Raw genomic sequence first — 25,057 nt, forward strand, 5'->3', positions numbered from 1 at the left:
AAACATATGTCAAGATGTTGCAGAATTTGAGTGATTACATCTGCTCTGTGTATCAGAGGGGCCCTTCTCCTACATCTTTTCTCCCAATGATTTGACCTCTCTTGTTACCTCCATTCAATTACATTTTCTAGTTTTCCAGTCATAGGTTATTTAAATATTTTATGTTTGGATGAATCCCTGCTGAATTCTAACTCTTGCAATGACTTAATCCATAGACCACTCCATACCCTTTACCATCCTACCTCTGAGATCTGCCTACATATACCATCCATTAATCCAGGTGTTCTTGCCTGCAAAACTCAAGTTGAGTCGCTCACCAGGAAGCTGGAGTACCTTCTATTATGTCAGATAATGTAATCTTCTGAATATAGAATAGTTGCCAGAGTGTAACCTCTAATGACCGAACATCTATTTCTTCAAGATATCAATAAAAATTCTAGTTATTTTAGCTTTTCTTATGGATTTCATTCATCCATCCTCTATTTACTCATTCATTAATCTATTCAAAAAGTTACTATACCATCCATTATATCATAGAAATAACTTCTGTAAACTTATGTGTACATTAATGAATAATATAGTTAGGGTGTCAGTCTTTATGGTTTTTATAATTTAGAGTGGCACACAGATAGCACATACTAAGTAAGAGTACACTGGCTTTAAGAAAATGTATGCTCTCATTTTCAAGTTTCCTTTGCTATTTAGGTCATAAAGAAAATGATTTTAACATTTTCAAGGGAAGTAAACCTAGGTTCACCACTTGGATTTCTGACAACTGGAATCCCTTAACCAATTTAATGAGATTATTTCTTCTCCTGTTTTGGATAACTAAATAAGACAAAATACTAGTATGCACTCTTTATCCATTAACACACTTATGTATTAATACTTAATTCAATAACTATCACATTTCTACTTCAGGCCAGACACTATCTTAAGGGCTGGTGATAAAATGTGAATACAGAATGTCCCATAACCCTTGTCTTCATGGAGTTTAAAATTCTTAAAAACCAAATGAAACTGGTGATTTTAAACCACATTTTATTAAGTAGACTATATTAATTAAGTAAATTTCTCTGTAAACCTGAATGAATTAGTGGTAGGACTTCTGACACTCTTTAAAGTCAGAATGAAATAGAACATTTGTCATCCCAGTGAAACATTTTTCTAGCTACAGATTCTTTATGTAAAATGGTAATTTTCTCAGTAAATAGATTTCTAAACAGACTTGCTGAATGTTAGATACCTGAGTTGATGGTTTCAAAATATTTATTCATGGGAATCTTCCTGTGAAATCACAACACAAAGGAGACTAACGATTCTGCCTATTTAAGTAGCGGAAACAGTTCTTTGGAGTCATATAACAAGAATGAATCCTTGCCGAGAAGAAGTCTTGCATTCAAACAGACTTTTGGGATAATGAGTTGGATGCTAGAATACACTGAGTAGCTTTAAAAGTCATCTGTAGACATTTAACAGACTTTGATGCTTTTAGATTTGCCTTAAATTTGTTTTTTTATATTTTAAACTTATTGCTTCAGTTAAAATAACAACAGAACTGTAGTTAACCGGTTATAAAAAAAAAAAAAAAAGGCTTTGAGATATTTTTAATTTGCATTTTTGGAATGCCTAAAACACTTCTATATGGTATATTTGAGGCTTAAGAGAAAAGATGAAGTCCACTTCTTTTTTTCCTTTCTGTGTCAGAGACTGCTCTTTCTTCCCCATTATTTATTCTCCCATTATTCTCTATTTAAAGCATCCTGTCAATATTTACTAGGCACATGACCACCCAAAATAAAAACTAGATTTCCCATCCTCCTTTGCCCCAAAACTTGTCCTTGTGATAATCTTGATCCAAAGGTGATCTTTTAAATTATTGAAAAGTGTCTTTAAACTGAGGGGAATTCTCTCCCCTTTTTCTTGAATCTTCTGGAAGTTTGTAAAGCAGATTCAGCCATATTTGATTAGAATGCATAAGTTTTCTTATTGAACAAGATAGAAAATACAAGAGAAGAGGCATTTGTCCCTGATGGTCAAAGAAGTCTAGGTTAACCCTGAATTGCCCATATGTATGTGAGAGAAAAAAACTTTGATCTTTTTGAATCCACGGTTATTTGGGCTTTGCTGTTGCCCTCAGCCTGACCTAATTGCCACGAATACACTTCTCCATACTAGGAATTATGGCACATATTTATCACTCAATTCATATTGAATTAATTATTTTTCTTGAGCTTTGGGAGAAATAAAGTAAAAGTATAACATCACTGCTGTGAGTTGTGTTCTCCAGAATCAAACCTTAGATGAGGATTCTTTGTGCAAGTGATTTATTAAGAATTTGGTTCCAGGAAAAAAAAATTGTGAGTGGAAGAAACAGGTCAAGAGAAGAAGAAACCAAGAATGGTTTTGGCTCTAGACAGTGTCCAAGCTTCAGTGTGATCATGCAGCAGAGCACTGCAGTATAAACGATGCCTCAGAATTTGGTCCAAATCCAGGCAAAAGAGCTGGGCTGTCCTACTCCACCAGTGCTTAGTCATTGGGGACTGGTTGTGTGGACTAAATTCCCAGGTGTTTCTAAACCTCTGTTCTTGTGGGTAATGACTCCAGTAGTACAAGGGCAGTTGTGGAAAAAATGTCCAGATGCCAGACTTTAGAAGTGAGTACAACAAAGCTTGATAAATGGTTGCTCAGAAGTACTGAGAAGGATCTGTGATACAATTAAAATAGAGAAACAAAGTACAGAAATCATTTCATTTCACTAAACATAATTGTCATATTTTTTGGTTTGACCTAAGAAAAATTAACAAATAAATTATTCATAGAGAACAATACAAGTATAAAAGCAATATGTACATAAATCTTTAAATTTAAAAATATATTAGAAATCTTCACATTTCAAAGGACTACATTTGGCATTTACCTAGATCAAAGAGGCAACTGCTCTCATGGATTGGTTTCAAGAATGGCAAGGTAAATCAAACATTACGTTATAACCCATTATATGCTCTGCCATTTTGACTTAGTTTTGCCAATTGCCATTCAAACATTACCCATTTTTTTCCCAGAAAAGTCAAAAGCAGCTATACAAATGTAAATATTTTTGAAGAATGTAAGCTATTTAATTAATTGAATTTATTAGCAAAACTAAATATGCCCCTTTCACTAATGAATTGTCCATAGTGTACCAAGAAAATGGACAAACTCATAAAGAACTGAATAATCATGAAATTGTATTCAGTGAAATAAGAGTCTTGATACATCTAGGTCTAAACATGGATCACTGAAGAAAGTTACCAAATGACAAGGTAGTCTATAATAGTAACATGAAAAAAAGAGAAATATATTCAAAGTAAAAATGTTTAATTATGTCTGAATCCTTACATATAAATGTATAAAATATATTTTTACAGAAAGACGTAACACTTAGTCTCATTCTATATTTTTTCCTTTCAAGAAGAAAAAATCCTAAAACAAGAATTCTAAGACACGAGAGTACAAAATCATCTTACTAGCAGTACAAATTCAATATCTATTTCATTCACCATTTTATGTATTCATGTTAAAATTAGCTGCAATTGCAATGATTCATTTGAACTTACTGACATTAAAGTTCTAGAAAAGTATTAAAATGTCAAGGGATATAACAAAAGTGTAACAGAACATAGAATTCAGAATTGTTTTCCACTTTACCTAGAATCACTCTTAAAACAGCAAAAGTAATATTAGAACAAAAATTTTCTCCTGAGTTTTGTTTCCATAGGTATTTTGACTCAGAGTCTTTAAAAAAAAAAAGTTAACAATTGACAGATCTTCTGGAATGATTTAGATATTTGTCTGCATTTTAAATGACAGATCTTCCTTAAATCAGATGGATGATGATTGAGTCAAGCCATATTTCTCCATGAAAATCATAATTCTGAAATAATGTTCATTATACTTCAGAGGAAAAGCCTCAAGACAGAAGGAAATCACTTAATACTTTAAAACATAAAGAAACAAGATAATTTTAATCTTTATTAATTTAATCTTTCAAGTTATCCTTCACTTAGAAGTACCAAATGAAGTCAATATAAGTTAATGACAAATGGTGGAGATTTGATGTAACAGATTTGAGTCAAAACACAGCACTCTGCCCTGGGGAAAGGGCTTTACTCCTCTGAGCATCAGTTACCATATTTGTTTAAAAGAGAGAGACAGAGAGAGAGAGAAAGAGAGAGAGGGAGGGAGAGAGAAGACTTTTAAATCAACTGTTTTTGAAGGTTATATGAGATAATGAATATAATGACCTGTAATAAATGTAGAGTAAGTGGTAGAAGGCTTTAAAAAGTGCATAATAGATTATAATGTTTGGACATTTGCCTACTCTTGCTATTAATTGCTGGCATAGGATTTAAATGTTTTATTGAAACAAGGCAAAAAGCCAACAGTTCTCAAATGACTTTCTTTTCAGTCTTAGTATTTGGCAATAACCCAAATCTAACACCTTGAAATCCTCACTTCTTGATGATTGAGATTTAAAGTGTTACAGTAAGAATGAATTAGTTGATGGTAAGACTATGTCACCAAGAACACAGAAGTATCTTATCTCCCATCTCTTTACTTCATATCTGGATGAGATTTTGATTCAATTCAAGATTATAATACAAAATACAATATCAAGATAAAGTGAACATATCTTTAATTTATATTCTGTTGATCACTATTTCTTCTTTTATCAACAAAAGTTATATTTGAATTATCAAATGAAAAAATATAAAAACTGGAACAAAATAGTCCAGTTTTTGGAATAATAACTCCAAATTTTTGTTCAGCTTATTTTTTTCTTTCAGTTGAACCATATTCTAGGAGAGAGAAAATTAAGAGGGGAAGAAAAGGAAAGTATTGATAAGTAATCCAAAGTGCCTATACTGTCCTTGAGGTCTTTTTGTTGAAAAGGCCCATTTTAAACACCCATATTACAAGAGGAACCATCTTTATGAAAATGCTTTATAACAAGCATTCTGATTTAGGAATACATTTTTCTGTGTGGCACAAATTCAGTTTTCCTTTACAAATTATTTTACTTTTTTTTTCTCTTTAGTGTTATGTCATTTGTTATCCTAAGAGCATCATAAAAACTATGCTTTTCATTGAGTTAAGTCTTCCTCGGTGTTACATTTCCTTGAATAAAACTCTGCAGGTATTTACTATAAGATACAATACATTTGAAGGACTTTTATCATGTCCAGATTAGAGGTTTCTTATCTATGAAGATTAAATATGTATACATCATCCAAATGTTTGTATGATTTATCTGTTCTCCATATGATTATTATTTCAAATGCCTCCAATTCTGCACTCAATGCAGAGTTTCATATAATGTAATATATGTACTATCATGAGATAGACAATATATAGAGAGTAAGTTTTTTAAATCAACATGACTTGTTGCTAATTTTTTTCAAAGCATGTTTTAATTCATCTTACATTTACATATGCCCAAAGATGAATTCATCAAAGTACATGCAAATATTTTCAAATCATCTTATTGAAAAATTTGTTTAATAATCTAAATGTCTAGCTGCTGTTTCAAGGTATGCTTTTTCAATTCACAATACTTTTTTTGTTGTTGCAATCATTCCACTATAAATGAACCTATTTTTTTCTGCTCAAACATCATTCTTCTCCGTATTTTACCTGCCACATCCTCAGGAAATCCTTTCTCTTTCAAATATATTCTCTCTACCACATATGTGGTATTTTTCATCTGAATGATGATTTCCTCACTTAGCAGGAGTGACTTGCTGATTGTAATTTTTCTATAATGCTAAATAAATTCCTGATTTTGTTGTAACTGGACATATAGCTTCTGTTGCCCAATGACTTGATGACCATTGTTCCCTTGTGAACATATAGATGATTCTGAATGGGATGTCACAGAAAATGTGGTTTATTACCATTAAAAACAGTGATTTCACTTTGAGGACATTAATGGCTGGTTTAAGGATATCATAGTCATCACAAACCCACTGATGAGTGTTACATATCGCTGATACAATAGCATTAGTTCAGGGACATTGACCTTTAGTTGACTTTTTGATTTTGACAAGTTTTAAATTTTCAAATAAAGTGAAGAGGGAAAATGTGCCTGTTTCCAGAAGGCTTGAAATTAAACAATGAATAATTTTTCCAATACTCTGGACTACTTAAACCTGTAATGGATGTTGGGTTTATGCCAGTAGGAGGAATGTAGAGAGATTTGAAAGCAGTCCCTCTCCATTTGGATTTACTAACATCTCCTGTGCTTCAAATTCTGCGCCTAGCGCCTCAGCAGATAAAGTGAAGAACAAGACTTTCATCACAGAGCTTACAGGGAAATAGACAAAAAAGCAATCACAATATAATGAAAATAAAGGGCTTTGATTGGAGAAGGACTGTGTACTAACCCTAGTAAATGTTAGGGTTACTACACCAGATTAGGTTATTAAAAATTTTTAGCCTGTTATCTGGCATATATAAGTAGATTATACACATTAATTTCCACTCATTTTATGGGGCTGTTCTAACCACCACCTTTTTATGGGCCATGGGGAAAAGTGAGCTCTCTCACTCTTTTCTTTGATGGAGGAGCAGATTACCTATCACTCAACTATAAAAATAAATAACTGACTTGAGTATATGTTTGATGGTTGCCCTAAAACTGACTTGCCTGAAAGTGCTGACTAGCCACAGCACTTGAACTTCCTCTCTTACATGTTTCATTGGGTCAAATAACACTTGCCTCAGACAGAGGGTCATCATGGCTAAGATGTGCCATTTGAAATAAAAGCTAGGAATCCTTGTTAGATTCACACATTAACTGGTAGCAGGACTAATTGGCTGTCTATAGCCATTAATATGTGACCATGAATATGTTTACATATTGATATAATGAATAAACATGCCAGTAAAAGGAAAGTATATACACACTGAATACATTGTCAGCGAACCAAAGCAGCATTTTGTGGAAAAATAATGGAGAAAGGGAAGTGGAGAAAAACAACTGAAAGATGAGGGAGTGAAAAGAGGGCACTGGACCCCTAAAACAGGAGTGTCAAAAAGGGGGAAATAAAGAATCAGCATTTGGAGGAGCAGGTAACTGCTGAAAACTTTAGTCCGTTTTGAAACTAGCATGTGCTTTACTTTAAAGTAAAACATAGAGGTGAAAGGAAACATAGATAAGACGTTATAGTGTTATATTTATCTAAAATCACACTGATTATTTGATTTGAGGAATGATGGCTTTAATATATTTTCAGTAAATGAAAAGGAATGTCTCCTACTAGGAATCTTGACACATACTGAGAAATTCCAAGTAACCCAATTGATAAGATTATTTAAGGTCTCCTGTGAGACATAAGTTTGAATCATGAATGGCAAAGGCTATCACCTTACCCTAAAATAGAAAAGTCACAAAAGAAAATAAATCATTTTGAATCCAGTTACTTTGTCACTGAACTGTTTGTGCTGAGATTTATGGACTGAATTATTCTGCACATATTTCTAGAAATCTTAAATTAATATTAACAAACAACAGATATGTATATTAGACACAGAACATTTCACCACAGCTTATAAATTTTCTCTAAAGAATGGATCTGAAAATATGTCTATATTATTTGCACTTAGCACATTTTTGTCAATATTGCAATTTTTGCTGTGTTTTTTACAACGAGAGCTAATTGCAATTCACGTCAGATACTCAGTTGAAATATGGATGTTTGGGAAGGATAAGGAACAGTGACCATTCTTTTCTCTGTGCATGACTCCAGCATCAGGATAGGTCACTTGAATTTTATCAGGTTGGCTAACTTGCTATAAAAGTAGGTTCACAGATACAGTGTGTTTTAGCTGTTGTAGATGATTGATATAATATGGATATTAAACATTCTACATTTAAATATGTTCTCAAAGCCTCTCCCAGTTATATCTGTCATTGTATAACCTTTCAGCTGTTTCAACATGGTTTTGTAGGGATTAAATAAGATATAGCCTATAGAGGCCTTAGAAAAAGAAGAATGTTAAGCGCTCAAATACTTTAGCCATTTTTAGTATCATTGTGATATATTCCTCCTTGATTATTTTAAACATGTTTTTTATAATATATTCCTTATTTGTGTTCAATGGGTAATATAGATTTTATGTCTTTTAAATTTTACATACTATATATATTTTTAGATTGCTGTATAATCTCTCATAATGGTATGAATTCTCACATTCTTGGGAGTGACTACAATGCTTTTCATGATTTTCAACTTTATCGCTTTCTGTGTATGTGTTTCATTGTTGTGAGTTTATCATTCCTGGATAACATCTTTCCCAGGAGGTGACTCTGGCACATTCTGTGTATGGGTGTGTGTGTGTGTGTGTGTGTATACGTGCACATGCTGTGTAAATTTGTCCTGATCTTAAAATATTCTGCTGCTTTGAATCAATTTTTCAATTGGATCAGCATGGTGATGAATTGGCAATTTATTTTTTGCTGCAAACATGGCTAAGGTTGAAAAAGTTAGCTTGGTCCGCGTTTGTACATAATCCTTTGACTTACAACAGGAAGCCCAGAGTGGGGTCTGAGGAACTATGGGGGAGTAGCTCCAGCTTCTATCTAATAATGGCTTTCAAACCACAACCCCTAATGTCTGCCTTTCATATCTGCACAGTACCCATTTTGCAATTTTATTTCTCCTACATTCAGTGTTACAGATTTCCTTTCTATTCTAGTTCTAGAGATTTTTCTTTGTTACCTTTGCATCTGGTAATGAATTTTAAAGTATTTTAAAATGTATTCCCACTATATTAATGTACTTTGAGCAGTAAGATATATCTTAATATGTGCTCAGTCTTCTGCCTTGATCTTGAAGCTGATAAGTGTTTTCATTTTTTAATAATCAGGCATAGCAACAATTTTTTTATCATGCAAATCATGTAACTTTCATGGAGGAATCAACATCCACTCTTTCTTCATATTTTTTTTAACATCTTTATTGGAGTATAATTGCTTTACAATGGTGTGTTAGTTTCTGCTTTATAACAAAGTGAATCAGCTATACATATACATATATCCCCATATCTCCTCCCTGTTACGTCTCCCTTCCACCCTCCCTATCCCACCCCTCTAGGTGGTCACAAAGCACTGAGCTGATCTCCCTCTGCTATGTGGCTGCTTCCCACTAGCTATTTTACATTTGGTAGTATGTATATAAGTCCATGACACTCTCTCACTTCGTCCCAGCTTACCCTTCCCCCTCCCCGTGACCTCAAGTCCATTCTCTACATCTGCGTCTTTATTACTGTCCTACCCCTAGGTTCTTCAGAACCATTGTTTTTTTTTTTTGGATTCCATATATATGTGTTAGCATACGGTATTTGTTTTTATCTTTCTGACTTACTTCACTCTGTATGACAGACTCTAGGTCCATCCACCTCACTACAAATAACTCAATTTTGTTTCTTTTTATGGCTGAGTAATATTCCATTGTATATATGTGCCACATCCTCTTTATCTATTCATCTGTCGATGAACACTTAGGTTGCTTCCATGTCCTGGCTATTGTAAATAGTGCTGCAATGAACATTGTGGTACATGGCTCTTTTTGAATTATGGTTTTCTCAGGGCATATCAACAATTGACATGGCCTGTGACTAGCAAATAAGAAGCACAGTTAGGATAGTAATTCAAGGAATTATAAGATCTATCTCAAAATTATTGACTGCTGTGAAGTATTAGTTTAATGTCAAGAAGTGGGCAAAACTGAATTTTAAAGAACCAAGCAATGAAACTGTTTTATAGTGTTCTGTGGCTAATCAATTTTTAATGTACTACATCTTGAAGAAATGGATAATAACAATAATGTCAGTAATAAAAGCACCTAATGCTTAGTGCTGATGAGGTGCTAAATACTCTACTGATTTCTTCAGATTTATCTCCTTTAATTCTCACAGCCATCATTTCAGGAGTTACTTCTTTTGTCCCCATTCCACAGATGAGGAAACTGAGTGCAGAAAGGTAAGTAGTTTGCCTGAAGTCACACAGTCACATGTTGAGTATCCAGAAATCAAACTTAAGCAGCTTGGTTTGAAAATTTATGATTTTACCATCTATGTGACAACTTATTTTAATATTGAATCATATTGATAATAATGCTGATTTATTACATACATTGATAAAAGTAAACCTGATTCCTGATTCTGAGACTAGGGTGACACAGCCTCGTTTTTCACAGCATCGTATGCTCTGTCAAAAGCTGAGACTGAAATTAGGACTACTTTTAACCTCACATGACTTATAGGCCACATGGATTATTTTCTATATAACAATTACATAAATTATATTTTAATTTTCTCTAAACATTTCTGAATACAAATAACATGCAAATAGCATTGCTGTCTTAGAAAAACTATTTTTATTGAACAGTAAACTAGGTAATAGAAATATTAGTGGAAAGAGATACTGTTAAGAGATACCCTTGATCAGAGGCTCTTTGGGGTAATTTTTAGCCTTTTCTGTAGATGAATGACATTAAACACACCCAGTTGTCAGATTGCCATTCTGTGGTGAATATTCTGACTGTGAGAGTTTTTCAAAGCCTGAGAGCAACCATAGTAGCATTTAGATGGAGGCGTTACTGTCCACCAGAGGAGGTTAGCATCCTTTTTGTTTGCTTGACATAAATCTTTCTGCAACAACAAATGAGCCTCTATTCCTGCTGTTTTTCAAATGCAAGCTTTGTTCCTTTTTGGTATTTCTAAGGCAGATGCATCACATGAGGGGTGGGAAGAGAGGGTGAGAAATCAGAAAACATTTTTGGAGTGAATATTTCTCACCCAAAGACAGATACCACAACTATACTGCATCAGTAACTCAAATATTCTTGACTTTCTAATTAGAAACATAAGTCAAGAATATGGGTAAATTACTAAAATCTAATGATCCTAATTAAATATCATTTTAATAGTATTCTTTTTGAATATTTTCAGTAGTTTCGATACTTTTCTTTGTAAAACAGTTCATACTTTTTTGTTAAGTACTTTTGCTTTTCTATAGTAAAGTGGATCTTATGTATTTTACCTATATGTATATATATATACACACACATATATATATGTATATATATATAAACACATTCATATGATTTTAATAAATAAATACCTCAAATCTTTTATCTGATACACACACACAAAGGGAGGAATGTTCTATAGGGTAATTTTATACTCTGCTATTTGACTGTTTTCTCTTGTTGCTTATGAAAATTTTCACCTGACCCTGAAAATCATCCATTATACTACCATATCAATGGTGAATAGCAATAGTTTTACCTGTTCCTGCCCAGTTGTTGCATATCTAGATTCATCCCTCTTTTAATGCAAGCTCATACATACAAAAGGATGATAAATAGGCACAATAGCCAGCTCCTATTATTGTTTTGGTCCTGGCTTTAGTGGATGTGTCTCAGGTGTTTCATTGTTTCCCTATCGTGTATGATGATGGCTTTGGGGCTGAGATGTATGTCATCACATTAAGGTGGTTCCTGTTGATTTTTGAATGTCTTTATGTAGCACATGTGTTGAATTTTGTCAAATGCCTTTTCATTGTTTGTGAAAAAGATGTTTTCTCATTAGGTTTATTAAAAAGAGGAGTATTTGTTATATGTTTTCCATCATTGGACTCTTTTTGTATTTCTGGGATAAACTAATTTAGTCATGTTTTAACGGTCTGCTAAATTTTGTTTGCTAATATTTAAAATTTTTTATTAATATCAATTGTTGAGGTCGATATGCAGTTACTTTTTTAGGGGGCAATCTTTGTTAGGTTTTAGTGAAAATGATTTACATGATTTAAAAATAATTTTATTTCACTTAGCATAACACGCTCTAGATCCATCCATGTTGTCACAAATGACAAGACTTCCCTTTTTTTTTTTTTAACATCTTTATTGGAGTATAACTGCTTTACAATGGTGTGTTAGTTTCTGCTTTATAACAAAGTGAATCACCTATACATATACATATACCCCCATATCTCCTCCCTCTTGCGTCTCCCTCCCACCCACCCTATCCCACCCCTGTAGGTGGTCAGAAAGCACTGAGCTGATCTCCCGGTGCTATGCAACTGCTTCCCACTAACTATCTATTTTACATTTGGTAATATATATAAGTCCGTGCCACTCTCTCACTTCGTCCCAGCTTACCCTTCCCCTTCCCTGTGTCCTTAGATCCTTTCTCTACGTCTGCATCTTTATTCCTGTCCTGCCCCTAGGTTCTTCAGAACCATCTTCTTTTTCTTTTTTTTCTTTAGATTCCATATATATGTGTTAGCATACGGTGTTTGTTTGTCTCTTTCTGACTTACTCACTCCGTACAACAGACTCTAGGTCCATCCACCTCACTACAAATAACTCAATTTCATTTCCTTTTATGGCTATTATTCCACTGTATATATGTGCCACATCTTCTTTATCCATTCATCTGTCGATGGACACTTAGGTTGCCTCTGTGTCCTGGCTATTGTAAATAGAGGTGCAGTGAACATTGTGGTACATGACTCTTTTTGAATTATGGTTTTCTCAGGGTATAGGCCCAGTAGTGGGATTGTTGGGTCATATGGTAGTTCCATTTTTAATTTTTTAAGGAACCTCCATACTGTTCTCCATAGTGGCTGTAACAATTTACATTCCCACCAAGAGTGCAAGAGGGTTCCCTTTTCTCCACACCCTCTCCAGCATTTATTCTTTGTAGATTTTTTGATGATGGCCGTTCTGACTGGTGTGAGGTGATACTTCATTGTAGTTTTGATTTGCATTTCTCTAATGATTAGTGATGTTGAGCATCCTTTCATCTGTTTGTTGGCAATCTGTATATCTGCTTTGGAGAAATGTCTGTTTAGGTCTTCTGCCAATTTTTGGATTGGGTTGTTTGTTTTTTTGATATTGAGCTGCATGAGCTGCTTGTAAATTTTGGAGATTAATCCTTTGTCAGTTGCTTCATTTGCAAATATTTTCTCCCATTCTGAGGGTTGTCTTTTCGTCTCGTTTATGGTTTCCTTTGCTGTGCAAAAGCTTTTAAGTTTCATTAGCTCCCATTTGTGTATTTTTGTTTTTATTTCCATTTCTCTATGAGATGAGTCAAAAAGATTCTTGCTGTGATTTTTGTCAAAGAGTGTTCTGCCTATGATTTCCTCTAAGAGTTTGATAGTGTATGGCCTTACACTTAGGTCTTTAATCCATTTTGAGTTTATTTTTGTGTATGGTGTTAGGGAGTGTTCTAATTTCATTCTTTTACATGTAGCTGTCCAGTTTTCCCACCACCACTTATTGAAGAGGCTGTCTTTTCTCCATTGTATATTCTTACCTCCTTTATCAAAAACAAGGTGACCATATGTGTGTGGGTTTATCACTGGGCTTTTTATCCTGTTCCATTGGTCTGTATTTCTGTTTTTATGCCAGTACCACACTCTCTTGATTACTGTAGCTTTGTAGTATAGTCTGAAGTCTGGGAGCCTGATTCCTCCAGCTCCGTTTTTATTTCTCAAGATTGCTTTGATTATTTGGGTCTTTTGTGTTTCCATACAAACTGTGAAATTTTTTGTTCTAGTTCTGTGAAAAATGCCATTGGTAGTTTGATCGGGATTGCATTGAATCTGTAGTTTGCTTTGGGTAGTATAGTCACTTTCACAATGTTGGTTCTTCCAATCCAAGAACACGGTATATCTCTCCATCTGTTTGTATCATCTTTCATTTCTTTCATCAGTGTCATAGTTTTCTGCATACAGGTCTTTTGTCTCCTTAGGTAGGTTTATTCCTACATATTTTATTCTTTTTGTTGCAGAGGAAAATGGGAGTGTTTCCTTAATTTCTCTTTCAGATTTTTCATCATTAGTGTATAAGAATGCAAGACATTTCTGTGCATTAATTTTGTATCCTGCTACTTTACCAAATTCATTGATTAGCTCTAGTAGTTTTCTGGTAGCATCTTTAGGATTCTCTATGTATAGTATCATGTCATCTGCAAACAGTGACAGTTTTACTTCTTCTTTTCCGATTTGGTTTCCTTTTATTTCTTTTTCTTCTCTGATTGCTGTGGCTACAACTTCCAAAACTATAGTGAATAATAGTGGTGAGAGTGGGCAACCTTGTCTTGTTCCTGATCTTAGGGGAAATGCTTTCAGTTTTTCACCATTGAGAATGATGTTGGCTGTGGGTTTGTCCTATATGGCCTTTATTATGTTCAGGTAACTTCCCTCTATGTCTACTTTCTAGAGGGTTTTTATCATAAATGGGTGTTGAATTTTGTCAAAAGCTTTTTCTGCATCTATTGAGATGATCATATGGTTTTTATCCTTCCATTTGTTAATACGGTGTATCACATTGATTGATTTGCGTATATTGAAGAATCCTTGCATTCCTGGGATAAACCCCACTTGATCATGGTGTATGATCCTTTTAATGTGCAGTTGGATTCTGCCTGCTAGTATTTTGTTGAGGATTTTTGCATCTATGTTCATCAGTGATATTGGCCTGTAGTTTTCTTTCTTTGTGACATCTTGTCTGGTTTTGGTATCAGGGTGATGGTGGCCTCATAGAAGGAGTTTGGGAGTGTTCCTCCCTCTGTATATTTTGGAAGAGTTTGCGAGGGATAGGTGTTAGCTCTCCTCTAAATGTTTGATAGAATTCGCCTGTGAAGCCATCTGGTCCTGAGCTTTTGTTTGTTGGAAGATTTTCAATCACAGTCTCAATTTCATTACTTGTGATTGGTCTGTTTATATTTTCTATTTCTTCCTGGTTCAGTCTCAGGTTGTGCTTTTCTAAGAATGTGTCCATTTCTTCCAGGTTGTCCATTTTATTGGCATATAGTTATTGTAGTAATCTCTCATGACCCTTTGTATTTCTGCATTGTCAGCTGTTACCTTTCCTTTTTCTTTTCTAATTCTATTGCTTTGAATCATCTCCCTTTTTTTCTTGATGAGTCTGGCTAATGGTTTATCAATTTTGTTTATCTTCTCAGAGAACCAACTTTTAGTTTTATTGATCTTTGCTATTGTTTCCTTCATTTCTTTTTCATTTATTTCTGCTCTGATATTTATGATTTCTTTCCTTCTGCTAACTTTGGGGATTTTTGTTCTTCTTTCTCTAATTGCTATAGGTGTAAGGTTAGGTTGTATATTTGAGATGTTTCTTGTTTCTTGAGATAGGATTTTATTGCTATAAAGTTCCCTCTTAGAACTGCTTTTGCTGCATCCCATAGGTTTTGGGTCGTGTGTTTCCATTGTCATTTGTCTCTAGGTATTTTTTTTTTTTTAAACATCTTTATTGAAGTATAATTGCCTTACAATGGTGTGTTAGCTTCTGCTTTATAACAAAGTGAATCAGTTATACACATACAATATGTTCCCATATCTCTTCCCTCTTGCATCTCCCTCCCTCCCACCCTCCCCATCCCATCCCTCTAGGTGGTCACAAAGCACCGAGCTGATCTCCCTGTGCTATGTGGCTGCTTCCCACTAGCTATCTATTTTACATTTGGTAGTGTATATATGTCCATGACACTCTCTTACCCTGTCACATCTCACCGCACCCCCTCCCCATATCCTCAAGTCCATTCTCTAGTAGGTCTATGTCTTTATTCCCGTCTTGCCACTAGGTTCTTCATGGCTTTTTTTTTTTTTTCCCTTAGATTCCGTATATATGTGTTAGCATACTGTATTTGTTTTTCTCTTTCTGACTTACTTCACTCTGTATGACAGACTCTAACTCCATCCACCTCATTACAAATACCTCCATTTCATTTCTTTTTATGGCTGAGTAATATTCCATTGTATATATGTGCCACATCTTCTTTATCCATTCATCTGTCAATGGACATTTAGGTTGCTTCCATGTCCTGGCTATTGTAAATAGAGCTGCAATGAACATTTTGGTACATGACTCTTTTTGAACTATGGTTTTCTCAGGGTATATGCCCAGTAGTGGGATTGCTGGGTCGTATGGTAGTTCTATTTGTAGTTTTTTAAGGAACCTCCATACTGTTCTCCATAGTGGCTGTATCAATTTACATTCCCACCAACAGTGCAAGAGTGTTCCCTTTCCTCCACACCCTCTCCAGCATTTATTGTTTCTAGACTTTTTGATGATGGCCATTCTGATAGGTGTGAGATGATATCTCATTGTAGTTTTGATTTGCATTTCTCTAATGATTAATGATGTTGAGCATTCTTTCATGTGTCTGTTGGCAATCTGTATATCTTCTTTGGAGAAATGTCTATTTAGGTCTTCTGCCCATTTTTGGATTGGGTTGTTGGTTTTTTTGTTATTGAGCTGCATGAGCTGCTTGTAAATCTTGGAGATTAATCCTTTGTCAGTTGCTTCATTTGCAAATATTTTCTCCCATTCTGAGGGTTGTCTTTTGGTCTTGTTTATGGTTTCCTCCACTGTGCAAAAGCTTTTAAGTTTCATTAGGTACCATTTGTTTATTTGTGTTCTTATTTCCATTTCTCTGGGAGCTGGGTCAAAAAGAATCTTGCTGTGATGTATGTCATAGAGTGTTCTGCCTATGTTTTCCTCTAAGAGTTTGATAGTGTCTGGCCTTACATTTAGGTCTTTAATCCATTTTGAGTTTATTTTTGTGCATGGTGTCAGGGAGTGTTCTAATTTCATTCTTTTACATGTATCTGTCCAATTTTCCCAGCACCACTTAGTAAAGAGGCTGTCTTTTCTCCACTGTATATTCTTGCCTCCTTTATCAAAGATAAAGTGACCATATGTGTGTGGGTTTATCTCTGGGTTTCTATCCTGTTCCATTGATCTATATTTCTGTTTTTGTGCCAGTACCAAACTGTCTTGATTACTGTAGCTTTGTAATATAGTCTGAAGTCAGGAAGCCTGATTCCCCCAGCTCCATTTTTCGTTCTCAAGATTGCTTTGGCTATTCGGGGTCTTTTGTGTTTCCATACAAATTGTGAAATTTTTTGTTCTAGTTCTGTGAAAAATGCCAGTGGTAGTTTGATAGGGATTGCATTGAATCTGTAGATTGCTTTGGGTAGTAGAGTCATTTTCACAATGTTGATTCTTCCAATCCAGGAACATGGTATATCTCTCCATCTATTTGTATCATCTTTAATTTCTTTCATCAGTGTCTTATAATTTTCTGCATACAGGTCTTTTGTCTCCTTAGGTAGGTTTATTCCTAGATATTTTATTCCTTTTGTTGCAATGGTAAACGGGAGTGTTTTCTTAATTTCACTTTCAGATTTTTCGTCATTAGTGTATAGAAATGCAAGAGATTTCTGTGTATTAATTTTGTATCCTGCTACTTTACCAAATTCATTGCTTAGCTCTAGGAGTTTTCTGGTAGCATCTTTAGGATTCTCTATGTATAGTATCATGTCATCTGCAAATAGTGACAGCTTTACTTCTTCTTTTCCGATTTGGATTCCTTTTATTTCTTTGTCTTCTCTGATTGCTGTGGCTAACACTTCCAAAACTATGTTGAATAATAGTGGTGAGAGTGGGCAACCTTGTCTTGTTCCTGATCTTAGTGGAAATGGTTTCAGTTTTTCACCATTGAGGACAATGTTGGCTGTGGGTTTGTCATATATGGCCTTTATTATGTTGAGGAAAGTTCCCTCTATGCCTACTTTCTGCAGGGCTTTTATTATAAATGGGTGTTGAATTTTGTCGAAAGCTTTTTCTGCATCTATTGAGATGATCATATGGTTTTTATCCTTCCATTTGTTAATATGGTGTATCACATTGATTGATTTGCGTATGTTGAAGAATCCTTGCATTCCTGGGATAAACCCCACTTGATCATGGTGTATGATCCTTTTAATGTGCTGTTGGATTCTGTTTGCTAGTATTTTGTTGAGGATTTTTGCATCTATGTTCATCAGCGATATTGGCCTGTAGTTTTCTTTCTTTGTGACATCTTTGTCTGGTTTTTGTATCAGGGTGATGGTGGCCTCGTAGAGTGAGTTTGGGAGTGTTCCTCCGTCTGCAATATTTTGGAAGAGTTTGAGAAGGATAGGTGTTAGCTCTTCTCTAAATGTTTGATAGAATTCGCCTGTGAAGCCATCTGGTCCTGGGCTTTTGTTTGTTGGAAGGTTTTTAATCACAGTTTCATTTTCAGTGCTTGTGATTGGTCTGTTCATATTTTCTATTTCTTCCTGGTTCAGTCTTGGCAGTTTGTGCATTTCTAAGAATCTGTCCATTTCTTCCAGGTTGTCCATTTTATTGGCATAGAGTTGCTTGTAGTCATCTCTCATGATCTTTTGTATTTCTGCAGTGTCAGTGGTTACTTCTCCTTTTTCATTTCTAATTCTATTGATTTGAGTCTTCTCCCTTTTTCTCTTGATGAGTCTGGCTAATGGTTTATCAATTTTGTTTATCTTCTCAAAGAACCAGCTTTTAGTTTCATTGATTTTTGCTATTGTTTCCTTCATTTCTTTTTCATTTATTTCTGACCTGATCTTTATAATTTCTTTCCTTCTGCTGGCTTTGGGGTTTTTTTGTTCTTCTTTCTCTAATTGCTTTAGGTGCAAGGTTAGGTTGTTTATTCGAGATGTTTCCTGTTTCTTGAGGTAGGCTTGTATTGCTATAAACTTCCCTCTTAGCACTGCTTTTGCTGCGTCCCATAGGTTTTGGGTCGTCGTATCTCCATTGTCATTTGTTTCTAGGTATTTTTTGATTTCCCCTTTGATTTCTTCAGTGATCACTTCGTTATTAAGTAGTGTATTGTGTAGCCTCCATGTGTTTGTATTTTTTACAGATCTTTTCCTGTAATTGATATCTAGTCTCATAGCGTTGTGGTCGGAAAAGATACTTGATACGATTTCAATTTTCTTAAATTTACCAAGGTTTGATTTGTGACCCAAGATATGATCTATCCTGGAGAATGTTCCATGAGCACTTGAGAAGAAAGTGTATTCTGTTGTTTTTGGGTGGAATGTCCTATAAATATCAATTAAGTCCATCTTGTTTAATGTATCATTTAAAAGCTTGTGTTTCCTTATTTATTTTCATTTTGGATGATCTGTCCATTGGTGAAAGTGGGGTGTTAAAATCCCCTACTATGATTGTGTTGCTGTCGATTTCCCCTTTTATGGCTGTTAGTATTTGCCTTATGTATTGAGGTGCTCCTATTTTGGGTGCATAAATATTTACAATTGTTATACCTTCCTCTTGGATCGATCCCTTGATCATTATATAGTGTCCTTCTTTGTCTCTTGTAATAGTCTTTATTTTAAAGTCTATTTTGTCTGATATGAGAATTGCTACTCCAGCTTTCTTTTGATTTCCATTTGCATGGAATATCTTTTTCCATCCCCTCACTTTCAGTCTATATGTGTCTCTAGGTCTGAAGTGTGGGTCTCTTGTAGACAGCATATATATGGGTCTTGTTTTTGTATCCATTCAGCCAGCCTGTGTCTTTTGGTGGGAGCATTTAATCCATTTACATTCAAGGTAATTATCGATATGTATGTTCCTATTCCCATTTTCTTAAATGTTTTGGGTTTGTTATTGTAGGTGTTTTCCTTCTCTTGTGTTTCTTGCCTAGAGAAGTTCCCTTAGCATTTGTTGTAAAGCTGGTTTGGTGGTGCTGAACTCTCTCAGCTTTTGCTTGTCTGTAAAGGTTTTAATTTCTCCATCACATCTGAATGAGATCCTTGCTGGGTAGAGTAATCTTGGTTGTAGGTTTTTCTCCTTCATCACTTTAAGTATATCCTGCCACTCCCTTCTGGCTTGCAGAGTTTCTGCTGAAAGATCAGATGTTAACCTTATGGGGATTCCCTTGTGTGTTATTTGCTGTTTTTCCCTTGCTGCCTTTAATATGTTTTCCTTATATTTAATTTTTGACAGTTTGATTAATATGTGTCTTGGCGTGTTTCTCCTTGGGTTTATCCTGTATGGGACTCTCTGTGCTTCCAGGACTTGATTAACTATTTCCTTTCCCATATTAGGGAAGTTTTCAACTATAATCTCTTCAAATATTTTCTCAGTCCCTTTCTTTTTCTCTTCTTCTTCTGGGACCCCTATAATTCGAATGTTGGTGCGTTTAATGTTGTCCCAGAGGTCTCTGAGACTGTCCTCAGTTCTTTTCACTCTTTTTTCTTTCTCCTGCTCTGCAGTAGTTATTTCCACCATTTTATCTTCCAGGTCACTTATCCTTTCTTCTGCCTCAGTTATTCTGCTATTGATCCCATCTAGAGTATTTTTAATTTCATTTATTGTGTATTTCATCATTGCTTGGTTCCTCTTTAGTTCTTCTATGTCCTTGTTAAATGTTTCTTGCATTTTGTCTATTCTATTTCCAAGATTTTGGATCATCCTTACTATCATTATTCTGAATTCTTTTTCAGGTAGACTACCTATTTCCTCTTCATTTGTTAAATCGGGCGTGTTTTGACCCTGCTCCTTCATCTGCTGTGTGTTTTTCTGTCGTCTCATTTTGCTTATCTTACTGTGTTTGGGGTCTCCTTTTCACAGGCTGCAGGTTCGTAGTTCCCGTTGTTTTTGGTATCTGTCCCCAGTGGCTAAGGTTGGTTCAGTGGGTTGTGTAGGCTTCCTGGTGGAGGGAACTAGTGCCTGAGTTCTGGTGGATGAGGCTGGATCTTGTCTTTCTGGTGGGCACGTCCACTTCTGGTGGTGTATTTTGGGGTGTCTGTGGCCTTATTATGATTTTAGGCAGCCTCTCTGCCAATGGATGGGGCTGTGTTCCTGTCTTGCTAGTTGTTTGGCATAGGGTGTCCAGCACTGTAGCTTGCTGGTCGTTGAGTGAAGCTGGGTCTTGATGTTGAGATGGAGATCTCTGAGAGATTTTCACCGTTTGGTATTACGTGGAGCTGGGAGGTCTCTTGTGGACCAGTGTCCTGAAGTTGGCTCTCCCACCTCAGAGGCACGGCCCTGATGCCTGGCTGGAGCACCAAGAGCCTTTCGTCCACACGGCTCAGAGTAAAAGGGAGAAAAAATAGAAAGAAAGAAAGAAAGAAAGAGGCTATAATATAGTGAAGCAAAATAAAGCTATTATAAAGCAGAGCTATACAGACAAAATCTCACCCAGAAGCATATACACTCACAAAAAAAAGGAAAAGGGGAAAAATTAATATATCCTGCTCCGAAAGTCCACCTCCTGAATTTGGGATGATTCGTTGTCTATTCAGGTATTCAACAGATGCAGGCACATCAAGTTGTTTGTGGAGTTTTAATCTGCTGCTTCTGAGGCTGCTGGGAGAGATTTCCCCTTCTCTTCCCTGTTCACACAGCTCCTGGGGTTCAGCTTTGGATTTGGACCCGCCTCTGCGTGTAGGTCGCCTGAGGGCGTCTATTCCCCGCCCAGACAGAACGGGGTTAAAGGAGCAGCTGCTTCGGGGGCGCTGGCTCACTCAGGCCGTGGGGAGGGAGGGGTACGGAGGAGGCGGGGCGAGCCTGCGGCAGCAGAGGCCGGCGTGACGTTGCACCAGCCTGAGGCGCGCAGTGCGTTCTCCCGGGGAATTTGTCCGGGGATCACGGGACCCTGGCAGTGGCGGGCTGCACCGGCTCCCGGGAGGGGCGGTGTGGAGAGTGACCTGTGCTCACACACAGGCTTTTTGGAGGCAGCAGCAGCAGCCCCAGCGTCTCACGCCCGTCTCTGGGGCCCGCGCTGATCGCTGCGGCTCGCGCCAGTCTGTGGAGCTTGTTTAGGCAGCGCTCTGAATCCCCGAGGCAAGAAAAAGTCTCTTGCCTCTTCGGCAGCTGCAGACTTTTTCCCGGACTCCCTCCCAGCCAGCTGTGGTGCACTAACCCCTTCAGGCTGTGTTCACGCCGACAACCCCAGTCCTCTCCCTGCGATCCGACCGAAGCCCAAGCCTCAGCTCCCAGCCCCGCCCGCCCCGGCGGGGGAGCAGACAAGCCTCTCAGGCTGGTGAGTGCTGCTCATTGCCGAGCCTCTGTGCAGGAATCTCTCCGCTTTGCCCTCCGCACCCCTGTGGCTGCGCTCTCTTCCGTGGCTCCGAAGCTTCCCCCCTCTGCCACCCGCAGTCTCTGCCCGCGAAGGGGCTTCCTAGTGCGTGGAAATCTTTCCTCCTTCACAGCTCCCTCCCACTGGTGCAGGTGCCGTCCCTATTCTTTTGTCTCTGTTATTTCTTTTTTCTTTTGCCCTACCCAAGTACGGGGGGAGTTTCTTGCCTGTTTATAGAGGTCGGACGTTTTCTGTCAGCGCTCAGTGGGTGTTCTGTAGGAGCAGTTCCACGTGTAGATGTATTTCTACTGTATCTGTGGGAAGGAAGGTGATCTCCGCGTCTTACTCTTCCGCCATCTTCTCTCCTCCCCTCTAGGTATTTTTTGATTTCCACTTTGATTTCTCCAGTGATCTTTGGTTATTAAGTAGTGTATTGTTTAGCCTCCCTGTGTTTGTATTCTTTACAGATTTTTTGCTGTAATTGATATCTAGTCTCATAGCATTGTGGTTGGAAAAGATACTTGATATGATTTCAATTTTCATAAATTTACCAAGGCTTGAGTTGTGACCCAAGATATGATCTATCCTGGAGAATGTTCCATGAGCACTTGAGAAGAAAGTGTATTCCGTGGTTTTTGGATGGAATGTCCTATAAATATCAATTAAGTCCATCTTGTTTAATGTATCATTTGAAGCTTGTGTTTCATTATTTATTTTCATTTTGGATGATCTGTTCATTGGTGAAAGTAGGGTGTTAGAGTCCCCTACTATGATTGTGTTACTGTTGATTTCTCCTTTTATGGCTGTTAGCATTTGCCTTATGTACTGAGGTGCTCTTATTTTGGATGCATAAATATTTACAATTGTTATATCTTCTTCTTGGATTGATCCCTTCATCATTATGTAGTGTCCTTCTTTGTCTCTTGTAATAGTCTTTGTTTTAAAATCTATTTTGTCTGATATGAGAATTGCTACTCCAGCTTTCTTTTGATTTCCATTTGCATAGAATATCTTTTTCCATCCCCTCACTTTCAGTCTGTATGTGTCCCTAGGTCTGAAGTGGGTGTCTTGTAGACAGCATATATACGGGTCTTTTTTTTGTATCCATTCAGCCAGTGTATGTATTTTGGTTGGAGAATTTAATCCATTTACATTTAAGGTAGTTTTCGATATGTTTTTTCCTATAACCATTTTTTAAATTGTTTTGGGTTTGTTATTGTAGGTTTTTCCTTCTCTTGTGTTTCCTGCCTTGAGAAGTTCCTTTAGCATTTGTTGTAATGCTGGTTTAGTGGTGCTGAATTCTCCTGGTTTTCAGCTTTTGTTTTGGCCCCGCCTCTGTGTGTAGGTCCTGAGGGCGTCTCTTCCCAGCCCAGACAGGATGGGGTTAAAGTAGCAGCTGATTAGGGGGCTCTGCCTCACTCAGCCCGGGGAGAGGGAGGGGTACAGAATGCGGGGTGAGCCAGCGGAGGAAGAGGCCAGCGTGATGTTGCAACCGCCTGAGGTGCACCATGTGTTCTCCTGGGAAGTTGTCCCTGGATCACAGGACCCTGGCAGTGGCAGGCTGCACAGGCTCCCTGGAGGGGAGGTGTGGATAGTGAGCTGTGCTTGCACACAGGCTTCTTGGTGGCTGCAGCAGCAGCCTTAGCATTTCATGCCGGTCTCTGGTGTCCCCGCTGATAGCCACAGCTCGCGCCCATCTCTGGAGCTCATTTAGGCGGTGCTCTGCCTTCTGTGGGCAGACAGGGAAGGAATCCCCTCTCCTCGCGCACCCTGAAACAATGGCCTCTTGCCTCTTAGGCAGGTCCAGACTTTTTCCTGGACTTCCTCCAGGCTAGATGTGGTGCACTAGCCCCCTTCAGGCTATGTTCACGCAGCCAAGCCCAGTCTCTCCCTGGGATCTGAACTCTGAAGCCCGAACCTCATCTCCCAGCCCCCACCTGCCTCAGCGGGTGAGCAGGCAAGCCTCTCAGGCTGGTGAGTGCTGGTTGGCACCAATTCTCTGTGCGGGAATCTCTCCTCTTTGCTCTGTGCACCCATGTTGCTGCGCTCTCCTCCATGGCTCCGAAGCTTCCCCCCGCCTGCCCCCTGTCTCCAACAGTGAAGGTGCTTCCTAGTGTGTGGAAACTGTTCCTCCTTCACATCTCCCTCCCCGAGGTGCTGGTCCCATCCCTATTCTTTTGTCTCTGTTTTTTCTTTTTTTCTTTTGCCTTACCCAGGTATGTGGGGAGTTTCTTGCCTTTTGGGAAGTCTGAGGTCCTCTGCCAGCATTCAATAGGTGTTCTGTAGGAGTTGTTCCACATGTAGATGTATTTCTGATGTATCTGTGGTGAGGAAGGTGATCTCCACGTCTTACTCCTCTGGCATCTTGAAGGTCTTCCAAGACTTCATTTTTTTAATAACTGAGTAATATTCCATTGTGTGTGTGTGTGTGTGTATACACCACATCTTTATTCATTTATCTACCAGTGGGCACTTAGGTTGCTTCTATATCTTGGCTATGATAAAGGTGCAGTGAACGTTGGAGTGCATATATACTCCATAGAAATAAAAAATAAGTCAAAACGAGAAATACTGCATGATCACACTTATATACGGAATCTAAAAATTAAAACAAAAGACAACAACAGACAACAAACGTGTGGTTGCCAGAATGGTGGGGCATTAGATGTTTAGAGATATAGGTGAAGATGATTAAGAGGTACAAACCTCCAGTTGTATAAATCATGGGGATGTAATATCCAGTGTAAGGAATATGGTCAATATTATTGTAATAAGTTCAATATGGAGACAGATGATTACTCGGCTTATTACTTGACTTATCATGATTATTTCATAATATATGCAAATGTCAAATCAATATGCAGTGCACCTGAAACTAACATAATAGTGTATGTCAACTACAATTAAATGAAAAATTTAAAAATACAAAATAACTTAAAATTTTCTTCTTTCTCTGTTTTGAAAGTATTAGTCTAAGAATCTTCTGATCTTTAAATCCTTAGTTGAGTGCTTAGGTAAATTCACCAGGGGTTTGGGGAAGATTAATTCTTTTAAAAATTCTATATTTTCTCATTGTAAATAAGCCTGTTAAAAGTTGTTTTTGGTAACATAT

Source organism: Eschrichtius robustus, chromosome 2 (assembly GCF_028021215.1).
Source record: "Eschrichtius robustus isolate mEscRob2 chromosome 2, mEscRob2.pri, whole genome shotgun sequence".
Classification (NCBI taxonomy): domain Eukaryota; kingdom Metazoa; phylum Chordata; class Mammalia; order Artiodactyla; family Eschrichtiidae; genus Eschrichtius; species Eschrichtius robustus.